The following is an 11331-nucleotide window of genomic DNA, read 5'->3' as shown; positions in this document are numbered from 1 at the left end:
TATGTGATTATTTTCATATATTTTTTTATTTCTTGATTAGAAGCAAATTTCACTAAATTATATTACAAAACTTGTTCATTTATTGCAGATAATGAAATAGTGATTGAAGATGAGAGGAAATCATCTGAAGAATTATCACTAGTTGATATGCTCACTGAGAGTTCAAATGTAGCTTTGGATGATAATGACAATGTCAATCAAGAGAGTCAAGAGGAATAGGGAATTAGAGAAAATTGACAGCATGATGTTTTGACTTTTGAGCATGATATTTTAAACTTTATTGTGAAATTTTCATCTTTTTTTGTGAAGGAATTATGCAATTATATATTATTAAACTCTAATTTTTAAGTTATTTGAACCTTTATAAGCTTTATTGGTATTTGATAGCATGCCTTTGTTGTTAAATTAAGCAATTAACTTTTCAAATTTTATTATTATTATTAATATTAATGTATTTTTAATAATTTTTTACATGTATCTTACTAATCTAGAATGTGTTTTTATATTTATATTATTTGAGAAAAAAATAACTTTTAAATTACAAATTAAAATCAGTTCAAAAAAGGAAAAAAAATATTTTTTAAAAGTTTCAGATATTCGGGCCAACCCAAATAAACCCGAAGCCCGAAGACGTTAGGATCGGGCTTGACTATAAAGGCTTTTTTTAAAGGGTATGATACTTAAAGCCCGATCCGAATAAACCCGGCCCGCCTGAATTACCGACTCTAGATAGTAAGACCAAAATTAATAGTATGACTGAGATAATGCAAGATCCTTTTAACAGCTTTCCAATGAGTGTCCAAAGGATTATGAACAAATTGACAAACTTTATTCATAGCAAATGAAATATTAGGCTTGGTGAAAGATAAATATTAAAGGCTTACAACAATACTCTGAAAATTTTCTCTATCAGAGAGAGCGGTGCCAGCAAATGAAGACAATTGAGCCTTAACAGACATAGGAGTACACTTAGAATGGCAACACATCATATTTGTTTTCTTAAGTAAGTCTGGGATATATTTTCTTTGGGACAAAAATAAACTAGTTGAGGTAAATGAACATTTAATCCCTAGAAAATAATGTAGCAGACCCATATCCTTGACAGGAAAGAACTTATTGAGAGTAGTAATCAAGTGTTGAACAGCCTCAGAATCAAAACTAATGACTAAGAAAGACAAGACATGTAACCCCTAAAATAATATATAGCAAAGGTGGGCCAAAACTATATAGCATCACCAGATTTAATGGGCTGTGACTTAGTCTTGATGGATTGGGCTTAAGTATATGCTCTAACATTTAAAACTTATACGATCAGGAAGCACGGCCTGTAATAATGGAAACCATAGAATGGTGACAACGTGGAGCTGTTTCGTTGAAGTTTGTGGGGGTTCTCTTTTTAGCAAATTATCGACATTGCATTTCATGATCAATCTGACGAAACTGATGAAAATAGAGGTGATGGTTATGCTAAGCCACAAGCCCTAACTAAAGGGTTTCACAAAAATTCACATGGTTAGGTGCCTCCTATGTTGAACTTTCACTAGCGTCGATATTCCCATCTCTGTGTATGGCAAAGTAAAATCCACAAACCTTGAACGATTGGCCACGATCATCACATCTCCTACCACAGTATCGTACTGCATTCCATGAAATTTGACAAGGATCAAAAATTGAGAAAATGATTGGTTAGTATTAATATCTGAAGTTTCAATATTTAGAAGGGCAAAAGAACTCAGTTTAATAATGATCAATTACTAACCTTTTCAAGAATTTGTTGGACCAGTGAATCATATATGCCTGTGCTTTGTCCTGTTTGATTTACGTCAAGAAAAAACTCCAGGAAAAACTTTAAAAGGTAAGTGCTTGATTATGGCATTGAAGACATCCATGCAATATCCTCCTAAGACTTCGTACTTCATTTCACGATGTTGCCAGCGTACATTCATGAACTAGGTGAAACCATCTTTCTTAAGAACACCTATTCTCAGTTTTTTCGTTATTGTGGTACTTGACCCACTCACAGATTGAGAGTTTTAAAGCAAAAGAAGCTGCAAAAGGAGCCAAGAGAGAAGGAACCTCGAGAACTTAGCCATCCGATCACTCACATGAGAAAATTTGCTTCAATATCTTTTTTGCTAATAAGCTTATATAGAGAGAGCTACCCGGAGAGTCTAGTTCACCCAGAAAAATTTAGTGATAAATATTAATTAATAAAAAAATATAAATTTAAATATTTTATAAATTAACTTAGAGGAAAAAATTTGTCAAATAATTATTAGAGAACAAGGCATAAAGCATACAATTATAGGTGTATTAAATAAAGCTATCTAATATAAATAAAATTTAGCCACTTTTGTCGTGTAGTAGAGGAATTTTTGCAATAATATTTTTATTTAAATGAATAAAAAATTATTTTTTAAACTATTACTCCTTCATTCTTAAACTATATCATTATTTAAAATTATAACATATAATTTAGATTTGAGTTAAATAAATTTTTAGGGAGATGAGTGAGATTTTTAAGAAGGCAAATGAATTTTTTGCTTGAATGCAGGCAATTGAAATTTTTATAGTGGGCAAAAAAAAAATGAATCATTTTATATAACTTTTTCTTTCCTTTTCCTTCTAGCAACTAAATAGAAACGTCCTTACCAGATACCAAATGTGTGTTTGATTTTTAATTTATATTTGACAAAAATATATTTAAAAGATCCAACTATTTATTTATTGAATTTGGTAAAAGCATTGCTTTTGTAGTTAACCTAATTGTCTTCCTTGACCAATTCATATTTGGAATCATTAATGTCATTATCAATTTCCCCAAGCAAACGAGTATGTTTTGACACGTGTTAGTAGAAATGGGAAGTCGACACGAATAGATATCCTTGAATATTCTTTATATTTGACGAAGATGATATTTGACTTACTTTGGTTCAGGTTTTTTTTTTTTTTTTTGAGTCAATAGTACAGGTTCAAGTCGATCGTATGTATATTACCTTAAGATCCTGTTGATTTTTTCCATTAATTTCTAGAGCATATATATTTACTAGCTAGTTGAAATTTACAGCCAATTTAAATATTAATTAATATTAATAATACAATGATCATATAAAAGATGGCAAGTTTCTCTCACAATTGCCCGAAACTCCCTGCCAAAGTTCACTGGCTAGTTACTTGCATAAGAAAGATGTCCGGAGACCAAATCAAAGATTCTTAATCGAACTCAGCAGAAAATAGGTTTTGTGTATAGAACTTGTCTATAATGACTAGTTGTGGGTCATAATTTTGCGCAAAATAAGGAATCTTGAGTCCTCCTCTACGTAAAATTACTACAGGTAAAATTGCGGCTTCAAACATGTTCCCACTAATAGGCATTAAAATCATCTAAAATTAAAATTGCTGAATTTATGTGAAGTTTTTTTTTTTGTATTTTCACTCATTTTATTAATTTTATAAAATATAAAATTCTCTCTATCTTTCCTAAAAAGGAAAACTTCACATAAATTTATCAATCTTAACTTCAAAGATTTAAATCCTACTAATAATAGACTTCTTTCTATTATAGTTGTTAGACTGCTCTAACATGAATAGATTTTAACTGATGCTAGAAATTTTATATAAAATAAAGTTGAACTTATTAACTAATTAAAAAATGACACAGAAACTCGAATATTGAAATTACGTGTAATATAGTTAACTGTTTAAGAATGAAGCAGAATATAAGCCCATATTAATTAAAAAAATGTTCCATTTTATAAGCGCGGCACATTTTTTTTTAATTTTTTTGGTAAAACTTTTTGTTTTTTTACTCCCCCTCCCAAAAAAAAATTCATTATATATAGATCCTTCCCTAGTCATATGTTGATTTTCAAAGATGCTGATCTATCCGGTTCATTTGAAATTTCGATTGAATTGACTTTCCAAGTAATAGAGACATGAATGGGGACAGTAATTGCCTTCAGCTTCTTCAATGTTCATCAGTGTCTAATGAGAGCGTCCTTTTATGAGACTTCGTGGGAATTTAGCAGTCCTTTACATTAAATAATTTTAGTAGATACAATCAATTTTCACGTAGCAAACTTGAATATCGAACAAGAGTATATCGCCAAAAAAAAAAAACTCAAATTAAACAAAAGAAGAAGAAAAAATATACATGGTTTTGATATACCTATAAGCTCCAAATCAAACTTGAATGCTACTTCACAACACAGTCTAATTATCTAACTGGCCCTCAACATAGGACATATGGTCTGCCACCACAATAAACTATCTTAACCAAGCAATGTTTCAGTATCCTCTTAGGTAAGAGATGCCACAACCACTTTAATTATTTCATGGTTATCTTCTCTATCACCTGATCCAATATTTTATCTGCTCATAGAACCTTCATCAACATTTCTTCTTGTTGTAGAACCATCCGCTGATGGATTAGTCCTCGCAGCTGATCTTAGACCCAAAAATTTTGGCTATATGTTTTCATGAGCATAACATGTCTCCTCCAAACATGATGTTCAGAGACAAGCAAAGCTAACAGCGAAAGAAATCCAAATACTATGAACAAACTAGCAAAACTATATGCCATTAGGCTGGGATTATCATCATCTGACGATGAAGTAGACATGTCGCACGTGATCGTCCTCTTGATCGTCGAGGTGGATTCCAAAATATCTACTCTGAATGCTGTCCAATATTTTATCACTCTCGCTCACGTTTAATATGGCTTGAGAAAAGTACAAGGTTAAGTCGGAACCCTTACGAAAGGCCTGAAAAAATATGCAAATTGATGTTTGAACAGAAGATTAAAAGATAGAGATGAAAACTCACAAAACCCAATCCACATGTTGGGTACCTAGGTACCACAATGGCATAATTATTGGAACCATATTTCTGGAGGAAGACCTTAATGTAGGGAACTTCCTCAAAAATGGCATCCACAATTCCTTTGTCCAAAGCCTCTTTGTATTGTTTGATGCTTTCAAATTCCTTCACTGTTAAATTCCGAAACTTCCATCTATGAACCAATAAGCCTTGGTGAATAAGCGTTATTTTGACATCCAACTTTAATGTCATGATTCTCACTAGGGTAGCTCGGTTGCAGTTGATGGATGGTCAAGATTGATGACAAACATGCTGTGTAACTTTGCATTAGCACAAATGCTAATATCGACCATAGCATCAGCGCAAACAAAGAACAGTTTCTGGCCATTGATTCTCCTGCAAATATTAAACCATAAATGCAGAAGTATAAATAATTATAGAGAGAATGACAAATAAGTTCTAAAGAACTAATAAGTTAAACTTAAGTTCTAAGTGCTAAATTTCAAGAATTTGCAAATTCGATTCTCAATTTTATAACTTTATTGTAATCAATTTACAACTTGTATTTTAAATTTTAACAAGAAAAGTAAATTTATTTATTTTTTAACTATGTTAAAATTTGAAAAATAAGTTACATATTTATCATAACAAAGTTGTAAAATTGAGAGCTGAATTTATAAATTCCTAAAAGTTGGTATGTGGAATCTAAGTTGAATTAATTAGTCTTTTTATGACTTCTTTGTTATTCTCCCAATATTCTATGAGATCAACTAACAATGAGCATAGGGGACAAACCCAAACCCAAAAATGAAGCAGTCATCCACATAAAGTAATAAATTATTATATTCTTTAGGAGGAAGAATACCTCTTATAGATGACTCTATATAAGTGAAATAGCATTTGAACAAGAATTTGCCAATAGCTCATGCAGGATTTATGAACCTTCGTGCAAAAGGATTGAAGATGAAGGCGAAGTTACTTTTTCCATTGATGTCAAGGGTTTGTAATCCTCCATTGTATCTGTTTATGCATTCTCTCTTGCTTGATCCGAATATCTAGTTTGTTTTTTTCTCGATCATTTTTTTTATGTGAATCATCTGAGTTATTATTATATGGTCTATATTAAAAACAATCGTTTCTCAATATAAACGTCCCCTGTTGTATTTTATATCTTACTTTGCAACTTTCTGGACGTTTGTCTTATTTCTTTGTTAGTTTGAAGATTTCAAGAGATTCGGCGAAAAACAGATTCCAGAATGTATACCTTATCTCTCTGCGAAATAAATAATCTTTTTTAAAAAAAATCAAGAGTAGAATGTATGTTTTCCAACCTAACAATACCTTATCTCTTTAATTTATTAAATTTATGTTCATTTTCCCATTAAATACAACAAATGTTAGGAATTTTGAAGACATATTTCTAATGTTATCTGGTGAAGTGACATCTTTTTTTTAATTTATTTTCAGTCTAAATATTGGGAAGTGACATTTAATATAAAGAATCTTCCTAATATTGAAGATAAATTATTTTTATGACAGTTTTGACCAGATTTATACTAATAATTGATGATTGATTGATGGATGATGATGTTGTTCAAATCAAGCACTCTCTCCTATCTCAGACGTAAGTGACTAGTTAACCAATTCATATAAATTAAAGAAATTGGATAAATTAATTATTTATTAAAAAAATATGAGTTTGTTATTCTAAAATACACATCCTTTTAATTAGTTACATTGGAGTACTATTATCAATTTATCAATATGATTTATACATCATATAAGAATCTAATTATATAAGGGTAGTTTGAGAAAAAAATAATAAAAATGGGAGACAAATGACTTGGATTGCGACCTTTGAGGGTACTTCTATATCAGCTGGAAGCTTCAGAGAAGATGGAAAAAGTCAACCATGGAACAAGATGACCTGCACAATGTCACCAATTACCTAAATTGTGTCATCCACTAATTACTAACTATCTGATAAAGGCTTCCCATTTGGCAGCTTAATTCCTTAACTATAATAATGATGTGTGAAGCAAGTTCTTGCTGTCAAATATCAATATCTATTATATCATAATAAATTTTTTATCAGAAGTCAAGTTGAAAAAAATGACTTGTAAATATTGCATCGATGTGATATGGGGATGGCTTATACGTGATTCGATTTTTCGACTGTATGGTTTTATAATTGTTATTAATTTAATTTTCTTCGAAATTTACAATGACGATGATTTAAGTTATTTAAAACAGACATATGCTGACATGAATTTTTTTTTTTTATGGAGCAAACTTAAGTATACTATGTCTCTTAGGTACTTTACATCAAGGTTTTCTAATAAAATGTTGCTATGTGGACTTTTTTGACACCTCACCATTTAATCTTCTAACAAAATTGAAGTCCTTTGTTATAGCTATTAAACATCATTAAAAATATACAATACCTATTCTTCTAACCTGTCTTATCAGTTCTTCAAATATGCATACTTGGCACTGCGTCTTCTTTCTATATTCGTTACGTTGTTCGTTGCGTTCATCCCTTTACTTCTTCTTATTTATTTCAAACTTTCAAGTTTCAATACTGCTCATGGCTTCGAGGAGACGAGGAGAGGGGTGCCAGCTAGGTCAAAATAGGTTAGTGATGATTTCATTTTTTTAAAAAATAAAAAATAAAAACTCCTTGATGGTGGAACTTAACAGAGTTATGGTACTAAACGAACATGTGTTTTTTTGCCATGATTTATTCTTTTACTAAATATTTTTATAATTTTTTTATTGTGTACAAATATCCTCCTTTATATTAGAGATAATCATATTTAAGATATGGTTAGATATTAAATATTTTCTACATTTTTATTAATTATGTGATTACAACGACACACATAATAAAAAATAAACATCCCATCACCAACTGATTTAACATTTGCAAGAGTACAGTATTGAAAACAAATACTACAATAAAAGAATAAAATAGCCTTAAATATTTTTCTGATTTTCATTTCTTTCGCTCCAATTTTCTGTGCTTACAACTTTCGGAAGCGCAGTTTCGTATTCTGTAGATTGGGCCAATGTTCCTCTCCGCCCAGCCCACGATGTCACCCGTTTGATATTTGTCTTACTTAACCTTACAATATGACGAAAGCCCATGAAATTTTTTGGGCAGAATACAAGCCCATATTAGTTAAGTAACATTGAAATTTGAATGGTCTTAATTTACAAAAGAAAAAAAAAAAGCAAAGAAAAGAAAAATCTGTTGCATTTTATAAGCGCAGCACTTTTTTATTTTTTATCTTTTTTTCATTTATTGCTACAACTTTTGTTTAATCCCCCGTCCAAAAAATGAAAAATAAAAATTTCAGGGTAGATCCATGATCCATCCCCTGTCACGTGTTGGTTTTCATGCGCTGTCAGGTTGTCTGGAAATTTCGATGGAATTGGCATAGTAAATAATGACATATAAATAATTTACGAAGTAATAACAGGGAGGGTAATTGCCTACAGTTTCTTCAATGTTCATCAGTGTTTAATTATGAGAGCTCCGTTTATGTGACTTTGTGGGAATTCAGTAGTCCTGAACCTGATGGATATTATAATACAAAAAAATCTAATAGAAAAATTAATAACGTGACTTGGATAAAAAAAATTCTTTTCTTTCCACCTTAAAAATGAAACTGCAAATATATATATATATATATATAGATATAGATATAATTTAGCTAATTTCCTTGAAATATGCTTCAAAATGTCGCTCTGAGAATACGAGGGGCCACGCAAGGTAGAGACTAAAGACAAGGAAGGCCACACGTTGATCTTTTATTATTTTGACGCTTTCCTTGAAATTTCGAATTTTCGATGGTGTTGGTTTAATTCTCACGCATAATGTTCCAACTTCAAAGGTTTTAGCTACATATATTTATGGAAGTACGGAAGTTAATATACCCAGTCCAAATTTCGACTGTGTTTTTGTTTTGAAACATAGGCTTCACCACGTCCCCAAAATAGGCTAGCTTGAGGAGCTGCCAGTAGCTCATTCTATTTTAGGTACAGGCCAGCTGAAAAATTCTTCTCATGCAGGCTAAAATGGGACGGGCAAATAAACCCGTTCTGTCATTATCATTTTTTAAATCTAAATTTGAAACTCAATGTCAGCTCCATCTTAATTCAGTGTAATTAGTTGTAAATTAGTTGTATCTCAACTGAATTAGTTATGCATTATGTTGATTAATATGAAATATGAAATAATGAAAAGAAAAGAAAACAATATAAGTTTGAAACTTGCTATTCCACGTGTAGGTCCATGCTGTTGTAAGTTATATAATTTTAAATTAAACCTTATTCCCTCCGTTTAAAAATATAAGGTATTTTTTAATAAGTTAAATGTTTAAAAATATAAGATTTTTAATCTTTCGAGGTGTAACTATTGACTTTTTTCTAAAAGTGTCCCTATTAATAATAACTTTATATTTATTGTAGGGTATTTAATAGGGGTAAATATAAAAAGATAGGGTTAGTTGAAAAATAGACAACTACTTTATTGGGGTAGATTCAGTTAAAAATACCTTACATTTTTAAATGAAGTAAATACAAAATTCTACCAAAAAAAAAACCTCACATGACTAATTAATCTCTGTCAAACAAAATTTCTTTGAATGACTACTCAACTTGAAAATGCGCATAAGAAAAGGAAAAGACCAAAACCAAACCAAGAAAATATGCTTCACAGATGCCAAAGTCCATAACTATTGAATAAATACCAATGATTAAAAAATCAAACTGGATCGATTTTGTAATAACCCAAAATAATAATAATAATAATAAAATAATTAATATATAAGTTTGTGTTTTAAGAGTAATTATAAGAGTTTTTGGAATTATTATGATTAGAAGAGTTTTTGGAATTATATGACTAGAAGGAAAGTTGTTGTAGTGGCAGCTAAGCAAATATTCTTCCAACAAGTTTGAAGTTTAAATCTGGCTTAGGCAAAATGAGATTTTATTTTGTTTTTTTCTTTACTTTCAAAAATTATCAAATTACGCTTCTTCAAATCTGATAAAAATCTTCCCCTTCTTTAATTTTTCTAGAGGCCGACAGAGAGAGGGAGAGAGAGTCAGAAAGCAACTGTATTGGGGGTCACTGTTGCCGGCTTCCTTTGTCATCTTCAACGTCAATGGTGTGTGCGAGTGGCAACCAAGAGGGAGAGAGGAGATCTTCAATCATCCAGACCTTGTTTTTGTTCTCCTCCCCTTCGTCATTGACGAGAGCAAGTGGGTAAGCAATCTTCCGATCAGCATCGTAGGAGGTCACCAGATTCCTCTTCTCTCTCTGTTTTGCGTTAAAAAATAATAATAATAATATTCCTCTTTGTTTCAGTCTTACTGTGGGTGTCAGTGCCGCTGGATTCTGGGCTCTTCATCCGTACGTCGTCTATGTGTGTGAAGTGGAAGACCTTTTGCGAGCAAAGGTTGTCGGATTCTTCCATGTCTTTTCGTGTTCGTGCTGTCTCTATTTTGCTTTTTCCTTTTTTTTCTTGTTTGCGTGAGGGGTAAGCTCAAAGAAATCTTCCTTTTCCGCTATGTTTTGTAGCATGTTTGATTACTCAACCATGATCTATTGTGATGAATGAAGGATTTGGGCATTGATCTTAGTGGATTTAAATTTATGAAGTTGTTTGGAAGCCGTAAGTGGTTTGAAATTTTTAGAGTAGGAAGCTTGATAATATGTTTGAATTTTTAATGCACTCCAGATGTTTGATACAATATTTAAAAGAGTTGGAGTGGAGTTATTAACCACATTCAATACACTAAGGACTAATATTATGGATCTAAATTTAGCTTGGATAAAGATATGAACTTTGGAAGCATAGAAAATTTAATTAAGTGTTTAATAAAATGTGATGAATAGATATTGGTTTATGGAAACAACTAAGTGTGATGAATGGGTTATTGGATAAGGGGGAAAGAAAATTGATGTGCTCTCATCGTTCTTACTTGACGCGTAAATGGGAGAGCAAATTGGATTTGGGCAAAATGAAATTCAGGATTAAAGAAGATAATTTTTAATAAATAACTTCGTTATTGTGTTGGCTATTGCTTGAGGAGGACGGTTGTGGGTTTGGATTTTATAATTTTAAATTAATTCTTGATGAGAAAATATGATAAATTTAAATGTTGATATTGAAATTTATTGGGCAAGGGTTAGGAATTGATTAAATTAGGAATAGATGCACAATAAGTGTTTGTTGAAAGGTCTGAGAGAGGATCATACCTCAGTCAAATGTTTTACTATGACTAAAGTAATTTAGAGGAATTTTGCAATATAAATGATGGCGTTCGAGAAAACTTGAATTTTATATATTGATTATGTATCCATATGTAGCTAGTTAAATTCTTTAGATAGTATGGTTATTGATGAATTGTTAGATAAAGGTTGGAAGATTAGAAAGTCTAAGAAGAAACCTTTATGCGTAAATTTTGTTACTAAAACTTAAAATTTTATTACTAATTCTGGTTGAG

This window comes from Prosopis cineraria, unplaced genomic scaffold, assembly GCF_029017545.1.
Source record: "Prosopis cineraria cultivar Desert tree isolate PC_DT_omini unplaced genomic scaffold, ASM2901754v1 PC9, whole genome shotgun sequence".
Taxonomy (NCBI): domain Eukaryota; kingdom Viridiplantae; phylum Streptophyta; class Magnoliopsida; order Fabales; family Fabaceae; genus Prosopis; species Prosopis cineraria.
The sequence above is the reverse complement of the archived record's forward strand: the minus strand, read 5'-3'. Positions refer to the sequence as shown.